The sequence below is a fragment of the Saccoglossus kowalevskii genome, chromosome 1 (assembly GCF_978046115.1).
Source record: "Saccoglossus kowalevskii chromosome 1, keSacKowa6.1, whole genome shotgun sequence".
NCBI classification, from domain to species: Eukaryota; Metazoa; Hemichordata; class Enteropneusta; family Harrimaniidae; genus Saccoglossus; species Saccoglossus kowalevskii.
The window spans coordinates 30,574,719-30,585,800 of NC_140641.1; the positions used below are offsets into that span (position 1 = coordinate 30,574,719).

General features: G+C 34.4%; 1 long non-coding RNA gene across 1 annotated transcript; it reads left to right on the forward strand.

Annotated features, from left to right (window-relative positions):
• The first annotated feature begins 8,554 nt into the window (after positions 1–8,554).
• LOC144361505 (uncharacterized) lies at positions 8,555–9,473 on the forward strand. Its single transcript, XR_013422393.2, has 2 exons — positions 8,555–8,685; positions 9,142–9,473. It is a non-coding gene; the product is annotated as an uncharacterized LOC144361505 (long non-coding RNA).
• Positions 9,474–11,082: the final 1,609 nt, after the last annotated feature.

The window sequence follows — 11,082 nt, forward strand, 5'->3', positions numbered from 1 at the left end:
TATATGATTGTAAAAGCAAGGCTTGACCCACAGTCTTAATCTGTTGTACAAGCTAATATACAATGAAATCATGTTACAGGTATTTATCAAATCCTAGTGTATTTTTTAAAACATTTCTTATGGTTTTTTTCTACTTTTTTGGTATGTACAAAATTTAAACTGACAAGTCCAATATACCCATTTTCAAAAATCTTGTGGGGGATAATAATACGCTTCAGTTGAACTTGATGGCAGAATAAACAGTCAATGTGGATGCAAAACACGGTATGGTTTATTGCTACATAAACTGGCATAGAAACATGTAACACATGAATAAGGAGCCCCGAAACTCCAAAACTAGCCCTTTATATAGGTGCGTATCGAACGTGAAAGAAAACACGTAAGCGGGAAATACAAAATGTAAGTACGCGGGAGAAAAAGATACAATACAGAGTGAAATGATTGGCTGAAATTAAATGATTCTAATTGGTCAAGAATTACTCAGAGGAATCCTTCATGCGAAAGGTAAACGAATTAACTATAGCGAAATGACATGTAATAAGAATAATATTAGCAATATGAAAACGAATACATGTATATATTATGAATCTCCGACAAATCTTGGATCGAATCGCTAAATTTGCTTATGTTTTTACAAAAAGTACAATCAAAGAATGGACAGATTTAGTCCGAAGGGTTCTGAAATATGACTCTAATCGCACACACCGAATTATGACTCGTTTCGAACTTCGTGTCAATGGTAATGGTAGAGGGGGGCAAAGGGGGTAGCTGGTACAGTTTTACGGGAAATAAAAAGGGCTTTTTACAATTTACAAAGAAAAAAAGACGTTTTTACAGTTTACAGTGAAAATTGAATTTTGCAGTGAATTGTGTCATCTAGTCGTTTTACAGTTTCGAAATTTAAATGTAATTTCTTCTGATTATTCTTTACGACTTTTTTTTATTTGGATGTAAATTCTTGTACGTACCGAGAACAATTACACATTTTTACAGTGTACGAAAAAAATATTTGATTGATTACGTTGTACGTCTAGCCTGTGATTACAGAATTACGGAATTTATTTTGTCAATTTACATTGTACGAACAAACAAATATTGCAATTACGTTGAACGAAAATAACCCCCCCCCTCGGTAGAGTAATGGCAAAAAATGAAAAAGTCTAAAATAATGTCAAAATGGTGTTAATGCACATTGGTCAGCAATAAGGATTCGTTCTTGTAAATGATAACACGATACATTGTATAAATAAATTGCATTAATATAATTAGTATGTTTTATTCTAGCACTGAACTTTCAAAAAATGGATTGAGGTTAAACAGAAAATAATAAAGTACTCTCGCGGACATGCTCAGATTGAAAAATACTGAAAGTCACAACAGAAATATAATGTCTGCAAGTCAGATTATTCATTGTGACATCAACCTCGTCTAAATCATTCCCACATCGTATATGCAGTACACATCTACCTGAATATTGTTATCACCACGGAAAATGACGAAATAAGTTGATTTAACAACAATCTGTTTAAAAAACAATGTAGGAATAAGTTTAATTTATATTTTTGTTTATTCGTGATTTGAAAAAAAAGTAAAGTATTTGGACCGAATGTGGACAAATATTTACGGAAATTGCGCAATATTTACCTCCCAAAAAACATCTGTTTTTTTTTGTTTTTTTGGCAAAGACAACATTTCACCATAAAAGTGCATTTTTTATTTCCCCCAAAAAGCAAAAAAAGCAGAACATGCAAAAATGACCAACAGAACTACATAACTACGTCTTGCTATCGCTGTTACTTGGACCACTGAAGGATAATAATGTCCCCTTCGTTCTTGGGACATCCCTGAGTAATATTATTTATTTTTTCATTGTTTTTTTTTTATAAATATTTATTGAATCATTTATTTTTCATATACATGTACTTTATTTTATTTTGTTATTAACATTGATACGACTGAAATGGTGTGGATGTATCCACATATGTTATGTAATAATATATCACCGCGCAAAATCACCCGCTCTTCCTGATTATTACTTTTTTGCTATTTTGGTACTGAAATATGCAGAAACTGAATTAAGAAACTGAATACTCGTGAATTTTACAGTTTTGAACTAAATAAACTTACACAAAATAAAATAAACGAAGGGAAAACGGCGCGACGACCACCGCCCTTTAATGTCTCCCAGACGCCATCAAAAAAATCACTCGATCTTGCCTTTTATCTGAGGCGATGTCGCAGGTGACAGTTTTGTAAAAACCAAATCTATCTACATCAGATTGTAAAAGCGCAAAAAAAAATATTTTCTACGGAGTTGCACATAAACTACCCCAGCTACCCCAGCCGCTGGAGGTTGTAATGTTCCGGGCGACCTCCAGCGCCTGGGGTACGCATGAACGCAAACTGAATGACATTTATGCAAGTGCGCCCTCAAACGGTCTTACCGGGTATAACAAGAATGTATGTATCATGCGAATGAATGAACGCACCTTTACAATAACTTTACAATTGAGCTCTAAGCTCTAAAAAAGGAAACTCCATGTCGTAGCGAAGGCTTTAGTAGGAGCGATAGCCGGGTCATCGTTGCCGGCCAAAGACCATTTATTCGGTCAAAGCCTCAACATCAACCCGCGGGTTCGTGGGTCGGTTATGAATGACCGGCTTTAGCGAAACAGTGCGATTCGGACGATGGAGCCGGGTGAGCTCTGTCTAAATCCGTCCCTATTTGTCGTCGTTATTTATATCAGTACAATCAAATAAAAAACAAAACATATAATAAAACAAATTTAATATTAAACCATATTGTTCTACTGAGGTCGTAGTTACAAATGAAATGCGATGTTGTTTCAGTCGCCTTGAGAAAATATTTTATGAGAATTATAAACACGAGAAAGATCTCGCTCGATCAATTCAGTTCAATTGACATTAATAACATGATCACCAACACTTTAGAGTGTGACTGGGCAACTAGAAGTGCATATCGGAAGTGCTCATGGTCACGTGTATACCAGATTAACAATACCGCGGTCACGTGTCGTCTCAAGCAACCTTCAAGTTTGGCGACTCACTTCCGATACACTATATATGAATTCCTTCCTGTATTTTTCAAAAGACATCATCTGCTATTATTATTATTAAGGCGTTTGATTTGTTGCCGCTTTTCACTTATCGGAACATGTCCTCTAAAAAACCTCAAACTGAGACAAAGAAAACCTGCTCGTTTGTATTGAAAGATGTGATCAATAATTCCACTTTTGCTCACAGCGTCCGCTCATGTTTGAACAGAAATAACATAAAACTTCAATTCTCCGCCTGGTTGGATGTTTGAAACGAACATTTGTTTATCATAAGATTGTATTTATTATTAGAATTGCAATTATGAATACTAATTAGAATGGTGATCAAATTTCAAACAAAAATAATAATAATAAACTCCATACTATTTGGGGTTCAAAATTAACATCGAATTGTAACGAAAACGACAGCATACTTTTTAACACTAACTTGAGCGGAAAACCCTCTTTAAAAAGCACTTTATTTTAGGATTCACCTTTTGCATCACTCCATCACAAAATAAAAACATAAAATGTTAAAAAATTATATTGTTTTTGTTAATAATTAGGAAATATCAAAACAGTAGATATTCTCAGGCTGTCTTGAACTTTCGACACATTTCATTTTGAGCGTACTCGAGGTTGATATCCCTTAGACAAACATGTGTACAGTGTGACTGACCTTATAAAACAAACCAAGACGCCTAACTCAGTCAGGTGTCTATTTTTACAAATCTCACCGCAGGCCACTATTCTATAGCAATGCTGTTGAAGGAGAGGTTTCTGTAAGTCTGATATCAACAAAGATGTAACTATTCGTTTATTTGGGGGGGGGTGTGAACAATGATAATTACACAAGAAAGGGTGGATTTTTTAAGAATAATCTTTAGTGAAAGTATTAAGCCTTAAGGCATGGACCTTACAATTACAGGGTTTATGGTTAAGGTAGCGAAAAGAAGAATATTTTTTTCGAAATATTTTTTTTTAAACATGATAATGTTTCTTTAACCTTATATGAACTACTACAACTACAACTACTACAAAGTCTGAAATTCGACCGAAATCTACTCAAATGGGTGTTATAATCATTAAACAAACTCGCATTGCAATGTTTTTGCATAATGTTTGTCTTCGAAGAGGTGTTATGAAGTGTGTGTTTGATTGTTTATTTATTGTGTCTTACCAGGTGCACTTGAGCTATTATATCTTAATTGTAAACAGTCAATGAATAAAGTGGGACAGTAATGTTTGACAATGGATTATCCCTTTCTTAGTATATTTACCATGGGTGATAACATGTCAACGACAGCATGCATAAGCCCCCCCCCCCCACTCCTCTATCAATTTGCACCATGTTTGTATGATATTAATAACGTGATTAACATGTTTTACAGTAGCACTGGTCAAAAAAATGCATCATTTATTAGTATTTTGTTGTTGTAAAAATTATTAATTACGCTGTTGCTATGTGTTCTCAACTTTGAACCATAAATGTAACTATGATCTTTGACCCCCATCAAATCTAGTACTTCGTGCGTTCCACCGATGATTCACAAAACTATGCCGGCGATTTGTGTCAGGGTTTTATAATGCAATGCCTTAACAAAGAATGTGCATCAACGGTGTTAACTAATGAGCTGGAAAAAAATTCTCTGTTTACGTTTTTAAAAAAATGGTTCTTAAAATAGTTCCCGGAACAAGGGAGAATGCTACGCGATTCTCACTGGATTCGAATCGTAACATAGTCACCATGTCTGCAAGCATCTGATGAGATTTATTGAAATGCTCATGATATATTTGTTTGTTTAAATTTTATTTTCTATAATCAGCATTTAATTTCTCAACACCTATCCACAATCTCAAAATTTGATAGTCTATGTTTTGGAATGATGGGGTAGTACTTCAAAACTTTAATAGTTTAGAGATGTCTAGTTCTTGTAGCTCAACGTTCATTCAAGTATGAGCTCTTTTATCAACCTCTAATCGGATGTATATTTGAAAGAGCATGGCATGAAATAGTTTTAGTGTAACAATACAACTTGTTGGTTTGTTATACGTTGTGTACCGGAACTATTTAAGAATTGCCGGCAAAGTCTAAACAAATTCCGTAAACGATCTTTTCCCGTCCATTCCCACTTTGTATTATATGCAGAACACCTCTCACTAGTTTTCTGACCATCGTAAGGAAGGAAAGATTTGCCCAGGATCAAATTCTAAAATATTGGATAACTGAAGCACGCCTCCACGCGGTCATTGTGTCAAACATAATTCTCATTGTTGCAATTATTCAAGACCACTTTAATTATATTCTAGAAGAACCTTCTACATTTGATTCTGTTGGTTATGATTTCTAATAAACTATACAACGATACAGTAGGAGGTTTTCTGTAGACCATACTAAGTGGGGATGCTACAAAATAGAAAATAGCTGTTTTTACGATCTGAAAAACAAATTGAGAATTGTTTTTTTGGTTTGACACATGTAAAAGAAGAACCTTTTTTTGATAAATACTAGAATATAACTGTAACTGTAATTGTGATGTCATCTGTTCTATTATATATATACATATTTAATTAACTGTCTATCATATTATAATATATATTTTATCTACATAATAACATGAATATGAATCATAGTGAGACTATTGTCGCACACAATTGAAAATGAAATACGGGAGTATGTATTTACATCAAAGAATTATTACATAATATGGCCTCTTATATACCTGTCAATCAATTTCTTTCAATAGCACACTTTTTCACTTCTTTGCGTGTGAGTACGTGGATCTTTTTAAATATAGTGCTAGTACGTGTTGTACGAACGAACACGAAAATCAACCAGAACAGGCGTTGTCATTTTACAATATGAATCACATTGTTGTTGCGAATTTCAACTGAATTATTCCAGATGAAAACTGTATCGACAGTGAAAGCAAGTCAAATGTAGTCAGAACCAATGACTGTCACAGCAGAGAAAGGACATAACATAATATAAATACTTACTCTCCGTTTTGGAGCACCAAAATCAACTTTTGTCTCCGTTCACAAAATGACATATCTTTCATATTTATTTCCAAAATGTCGATCGAGATGTGTACCTGATAGAAAATCATGTTCTTTTGATCCAAAATTATCAACAAAATACATAAAAAATACAAAATGTTGCGCCAAAATGTCGATAGAGATGATGGCGTTCAAAATGGTTAAATAGTTTCTTGTATGTTTGTTTAAAACAACTTCAAGTTTGGGTTATTTCCCTTTGTTAACCGTGACAATGTCACCTTTGCGGCGTTTTAAACTTATTTCCTCAAATAGACGATTAACTTACAATTCTTTTTTTTTTTTATAATTAACGACCTTTCAGATATAAATGTCACTGATGTGTCATATGGGTTTGTTTATTCCAATTCAAAGTTCAATTTAAGGTTTGTTCAAGTTCAAAGAAATCATATAAACATGATTAGCCTCAGATCAGAATCCAATTCAAGTCTCAGCTTGAAGCTTGAAACATGCGGTGAAGAATTGTTATTAATATCATTATCAGAAATACAATTATATATAATAATTAGATTGAGAACCACATATCAACAACGTAAAATTCGTGTCTTTAATTATTTATAAATAAAACTAGAAAATATATTAACGTTTTTTATTGTTTATCTTCAAGATTTAAGTAATGAGTGCGTTTATGGAGCGAAAGGTGTAAAGTGGTCACGACTTGATCACAGTATTGTTAGACTCTGGCTCGTTTCTCTCTTTTGCCGACTACTTCGTCGCATTCAGTGCTTTCTTTGTCGATTGAGGCAAACACATTAACTTGGATTAGCGGTGACATGGAAACGACATTTATATTTAATAAGGTCTCGAAAGCGTCAAATCATGAAGCTAACAAAATGTAATGTCAAATGTAAATTGAAGTGTGGTACACAGTTCAAGTGCAATGACAGCGCTCATTTTTTTTTGCGAATGTTATTTAATTTTTTGTTTCTAAGACGATACTCGTATTTGGTCAAGTCATACTGTTATCACTATGGTTAAATGTGTCATTCCAGTTCTGTTTAGGTTTCAAGCCACAATTGAATAAAGTGCCATCGTAGGCATAAAAGTAAATATCTTTACTTTCAAATTAACTTTTTACAATTGATGCCATGCCTGTTGTCAAACTGTTTTGTTGTTACATGTGTATATAATACCATGATTCAAATTTAATAAAAAAAACGTTATTTTCATCTTGTCTTAATTTGGGGTACAAAACAAATTGATTCTATGTGTAAAATAGTCCCACATTCCAAGTTGTTAAACTAGAGAGTTTTTCTGTTAGTGTTGTTGTCATAAATTGGAATGGTATACCGCTGTTTTAATGTGAATCTGTTTTTGAACTTCAATAATAAGTACCAGGATGTTTGACCTTCAGGGGTCATATCGACGACCGATTCCGAGTATAATTCTGAAGTAAAAATCACACAATTTACAAAAACGAGATTCGCCGTGAACGACCAGCGCCTTCAACGAGTATTTACAGTGCGATCAACAACTACTTAGTACCACGATACCGGAAGATTTTTACATCTTTCAAAATACATGATAAATACAATTTCGCATGACCAAACACTTTAATTATTTGTATATTCAGGAATGACTATTTTATGGACTTTGAAAATATAGTATACTAGTATATATATAATATGTGTGGTGTAATTTGTAAATTTATATAGTTTGACTTTCAATTTACTAACATCTCACTAACTAACTAACTAACTTACTAACTTATCTATGTGTCAACCAATAAGACGTATATAATTATATAGAATAATATTTGTAAATTTATGTTTGTAAATGATAGTTCTATAGCAGTGTATGGTTAGTAATATGGAATGTTAACTGTAGTATAACATACTAGAATATCCTATTTATGGCGTGGTAAAATAAGAAATATCTATGAAATATAATATCAGAAATGATACAACACTACCAGCACATAAATCGGCTATTTTTACTAGTAAGTCCGGTCATGCTATCTTCTCCATTCATCCTGCTTCTTCATGGCGACACGCCATACTTAGTTTGTTTGAATGTAGTTTTTATTTGCGCATAGCATACTGCAGTGATACTGGGAGCAGAGAATGTTTCACTCGCACGGTTGTTAACTTCAACACATGGACACTCATAATATCCACCGACCAACGTTGTCGACTTTATAAATATACAACATGGGGTGGGGTTTCCCTAAATATGCCAATCAAAATAAACGCATGTAAATTTCTCACCCTATTTATGGAGGATGATTCTGCTGTTATGGTAGCTGGATGCACCCCAGTGGCAATTTGTCGTCGAGATGAGTTATAATCAATATTCTCACTCACTTGTCAGATATTAGAAACTGGTACAGGTGTGTAATATGACATAAAACAATTCAACACGTATGTTAAAAAGTACTTACGATCACAGTGTTAAAATTTGGTTAATTGCTTGTGTTTGTGAACTGTAGAGGGAGGGGATACAGAAAACGAAACAGCCTGTTACAGTGCAGTGGAGTTGTATTTTCTAGGACAGTACAGTGATAGCTCGCAAAAACGCCTGCATTTCGTCCGAATTTGGCCCATGACGTGACTATTTATGAATATTTTACAAGGTAGGTACGCTGTACAGTTGCTTATGGCACTAGAGCGATGACATTTTTTATGTAGACCGACCGATCTTGCATGAAAACTTTGGCGAGCGCCAATGCCAATCACTGTATTGTACACGCATGTTCTCATGCTGAATGACGAACTCGGCATGTACATAAACAGCGTTTGGCATTTTGAAAAGCGATTGGCCCGTTTGAATCGCAAACTTGCGAATCTCCCCAAATTTACTTTTAGCGCAGTTGTGCTTTGATTTGTTTGTGACGAAACATTCCATGATGTCCGCCGATCGGTTCGATATAACGCCAACACAGACTCGGATATGTACCTTCATCATGGACACAATGCGATGTTTTGAATGAGTGATGTTTCACGGGCGATCTGTTTGCTTCTCGCGTGTTGTGTCTGTTTTAGTACGCCGTTTTAATCCGCAAACCGTCGTTCTTCTGTTGTACCTGCAGGACATGTTGTTGAAATCGTTACGAATGTGAAACCTATTGCTGTAATACAAAGAGAGAGGCAGTGTAAAATATGAATGAGTACGACCAGGACGAGGAAAGAGCAGGAGGCAGTAGCCACGGGTCGCCAACCTCGACCCTCCATTCTGCCAATCACACCGACTTTAGCAGTCGGGACCATTTCAGTGACGACCCATCGACAACAGGCTCGCCGGCGCCATCGAGCCCAACAAAATCTGAACTGTCATCGCCGAGGAGGGAGCAAGCACGGAGAAAAGGAAAATTAATCGGTCTCCGCGTGCTTTTACTTGACGATCAAACGCAGACATTTGAAATACAGGTAAGGTCAATGATGTCATTTGCAGTTTATAGTTATAAATATCCAAACTTCCGGTCACCTATGTCGATAATATATCCAAAGAATGGGTCTCGTTCTACAAGGCGTGTACTGTGTCCATTCTTTGTTTGATAGGGTTCATCATAATACCATAGACCTTATACAAAAGCTTCTAGAACCATGGAGCAAGCGCTATAATGTTTATGATAATACATTGGAGTAAACAACTTGGCCAGATTACTTACTCACAATACCCACCTCTATGCACACACATAAAGTACATCCCCAGTTTGTTCTCATTTCTAAATTCATAATAAATTAAAGATGGTTGCCAAATCAATATTGGTGAGATAGGATGGTTGGATTGGGCTAATCAGTTACTAGTACATGTAATTACTTCTTTATTGTTTTAAAATTACATCATCAAAAGCAATATGTAATTTAATGAATGAATTGTCTAAGGTAATTTGATTTGAATAAACAAATCATTAAACAAAAACTACAATTTAGTGACAGAAGCATTTATAACTCTTGCAGGACTGAAATATAATAGTAAACTTCCTTGTGATTTCACTGCAAATTATACCAAATAAACATGCACATGTGTCAAAAATTGCATTTATTGTATTTTGAATCATTTAAATAGGACGCATTTTACCATATCGTAATACATCTTTGCTGCAAGTCAAGTGCATACACTGCAAATAGAGTACATTCGGTAATACAGTTGAAACTGGATAAATGTCAGTTCTATTTTTAGTAAATCAACCCAGTTGTGATCAACAATATTATTACTACAGTATATTTTCTACTTAGGTGTAACTTCCATTGCATTTTATTCAAATCATGACCAGCTGTGATTGGCTAGCGGAAATACATATATATATATATATATATATAGTGTGTATTTCACATATATATGCTCAATCTCGCTGATTGGCAATCCATGATCTAATAATTTTAAACAACCATTTGCAGTTCATGCAAATTTCTCAAAATAATATTGACCCCTTTATAGAAATATTGCATAAAATTTGCAAACCAGAAGAATAAGCGTAAACATTAAACATTGAATAAACTGATTCGACAGATAATAATTTTATACATCATCTATTGTGATAAAATTACCAAACCGTGCAATTGAAAATCAAATAACAAAAACTGTGCTTACTGGCTGCCATTCAGTTTGTGCTTCTCAAAGACAGCTTTAAATGGTACAGCTGCCTTGAGGGCAAATATCATCTCTCATTCTGTTGCATAATTCCATTACAGCACAGTTCAAATAGCGTTTGTACTACAGCGCTGTTTGAGATTTCTGTGTTTATATTATGCACTGTCACGTTCACTCACTCTGTCTCGTGCTGTTAATAATATTATAACTTGAGAACTCCTGAATCGGACTAGATTGACAGCATGCTTGTAGATCTCATTACTTGTTAAGTGAATCGAGCATCTTCATCCACAATAATACTATTTGCTCTTTGAATTGGTCTTGCTTCTTAGAAAGTTCAGAGGTCGACCTGGTATATATATATATATATATATATATATATATACATGTATATATATACCGTATATAGACTGTTCACCCATAGGGAAAACACCAC